Below are 2,766 nucleotides of genomic sequence, written 5' to 3'. Positions count from 1 at the left end.
TTAAAACAACATTTAAAAAATTTAGCACCAGCAGAAAGTCAAGACACGGAAAGAGATTAATTTTTTTGTTTTAAAGACCTAAACACCTGTTCTCATGTTTTGGTACGAAATGATCATATAGAAATTTCGTTCCCATCAAACTACGAAGGACCGTTCAAAGTCATTGCTCGTCACGACAAATATGTCGTCATAGACTACCGGGGCAACCCCACTTCTATTTCAGTGGATAGACTTAAACCAGTATACATAGCCGACGGCGACGTAAACGAACTAGAATTCTTCACAGCAGCCGAGAAAACTCAACGTACTTTTTTGGAATTAAGTTTAGTGATAATAACAGCTATATTCCAAATTAATGTATAAATTTTAAATTTCTTATTAAAATTTTTAATTTTTTTAAGAAGTGGAGTATTGTAGCGATTAGCACCTCTCCAAATTGTAATAGATGTGTACAAAACTATATATGTGTATTGAGCAATGGCAACATGAAAACAAACAAAGATGGCTGAATTCTGCGTTTTTGCCACGTTTTTCAGTGTTCACACATTTTGCCGATGAATAAGGAAAAGGAAGGAAGGCAGTAGCGTTTTTCACTGGTTCTGTTATAATTCGTCCTATTTCTTTTGATCATCGAGCGAGACCCCACGTGTTCTTTTGCGCTCCACATAATATACATATATGTAAGTCGGATTTACTTGTAAGTGAATAATAAAATTAAGTAGCTGGTTAAATAGTGTTTTACTTATTGACACCTTAACCGCCACATATATGTAATATATATATATATGGTATATAAATGTACCATATGTACATATCTAGATATGATTAGTATTAGTTATATGTTGTTAGACATACGTACATACATATATAACGGTCAAACCACAGTTCACTAGGTGAGAGACCAGACACATACTCCGTGATATGAATATTTCCTCAAAGTTCATTTTTTTGGTAAAGTTATTGAAGGTTGAAATTTTGAGCATATTAAATTGTAAAATTATATATATTATTCTCATAAACTACTATAGATAAATCAATGAAATTTTGTGAAGTCAAAGAAATATTTTCGTCCTATAATATAGACATTTTTCCACGGTTCATTTGTTTAAATAATAATAATTTCCTGTAACATTTCATGCTTTTCTTGCGGCACATATGTCGGAAGCTTACGTAGCGCACTATGCATCGATGGCTGTGGCTTTGCTGACGTTTTAGAGAGAGGGGACAAAAAATTAAATATCTTTGGAATGGCATGAATGAACAAAAATTTTTCAGATTATTAAAGGTGAACATGTGGCGTTGTGCCACATACTACTCAGGTTTATTTTTTATGTAAAATATTAGTATTTAAAGAAATTGACCGTGAAAAATATGTATAATATTCACAAAACTTCATCATTTATCTATAGTAGTTTATGAGAGAACAATTTTTAAATTTTATTATGCTCTAAATTTCAACTTTCAATAATTTAAAAAAATGAATTTTGAGGAAATATCACGAGGTATGTGTCTCGTCCCTCACCTAATGAACTGCTAATTTTTAAAATTGGTGATTATGCAATATTTTCATGAACCACTTGATATGGTTTGACCCAGAACTAGTTATGATTACACTCAGTCCTGTTTTTACGCCATTATTGGTTCTGCCACTAATCGCGTAAAAATGGTTAGTTTTCCAATATTAACTGACGAATTGGTTCCGAATATAAAAAATATCGTGTATAACAAAATATACGCGCAAAAAAATATTCAACAACAATACAATAAGTTTCAAATTTCAAACTTATGATTTATTTATTCATAACAAAATAAAAAATACCAAACAAAAACCATATATAAAAGAGAAGAAAATAGAAAATAGGTAGATTTATTGAAAAATCGTTGAATGCTGTTTAATCACTGTCATTATCCGTAGTGGAAATTATTCTTAACCGCTTATTTTGATGGCCGGCACTGATATCACTAGAATTTGTATCAGAATCAGTAGTAAGAACTATGGATTGATGTTCTGATTGACTTAGCATCTCCGACTGAGTTTGCACCATGACTTCAGTTAATTTTGTTTGAATGCTTCTTTTTGGATCTAATAATTTCCGATGTAGTTCTTTATATCTTAACATGCAGAGATTCAATTCTTTTTGAAAACTTCGTGCACGTTCAGCATCAGTATCATTTGCTACAAAATAATTTTCCAATTCTGCTGCAAGTATAAGACCTTGCTTAATCGTCTCTACTTTAATCGGATGCTCGTCTGTCTCGGTGTCGCTACYATTTTCCGATTCGATTACTTCCGTAGCTGAATCAAATCGTCATCATCGAGCTCTCGGTCTAGAAGAATCTCGTCAATATCTTCTCTCGTCATATCTGCAAGAATTTCTCTTCCCGCGGAACGTGCTAAATCAATGATATCTGAATAATTAGTTGAATTGCTTGTTACGGACATACCACTTTTAACACATTCTGGCCAAAGAGATTTCCAGCATGCGTTTAACGTATGTTGCCTTATTTCAGAAATTGCTTTTGACGCGTATAAGATGCAATCCTTGATAGAAAAATTTTTCCAAGCATCGGTGAAGTCCAATTCAGGATTTTCCTCCAGTTTTTCCATAATGCATTGAAAAATTTTTTTTTAAGGTAGTACATTTTAAAAGTCGCAATAATGCCTTGATCCATCGGTTGGATAATTGATGTAGTATTCGGTGGGAGGAAAATGATATTTACATTAGGATGTTCAATCAACGGATGGCCTGGTGCATTGTCAATTAT

The 2,766-nt window shown here is 32.6% G+C and overlaps 1 pseudogene; it reads right to left on the bottom strand.

Moving 5' to 3' along the window:
* Positions 1–1,892: 1,892 nt before the first annotated feature.
* On the bottom strand, positions 1,893–2,443 carry LOC108974464 (annotated as a pseudogene).
* Positions 2,444–2,766: the final 323 nt, after the last annotated feature.

This window comes from Bactrocera latifrons, unplaced genomic scaffold, assembly GCF_001853355.1.
Source record: "Bactrocera latifrons isolate USDA-ARS-PBARC rearing strain unplaced genomic scaffold, ASM185335v1 scaffold_553, whole genome shotgun sequence".
Classification (NCBI taxonomy): Eukaryota; Metazoa; Arthropoda; class Insecta; order Diptera; family Tephritidae; genus Bactrocera; species Bactrocera latifrons.
The sequence above is the reverse complement of the archived record's forward strand: the minus strand, read 5'-3'. Positions and strand labels throughout refer to the sequence as shown.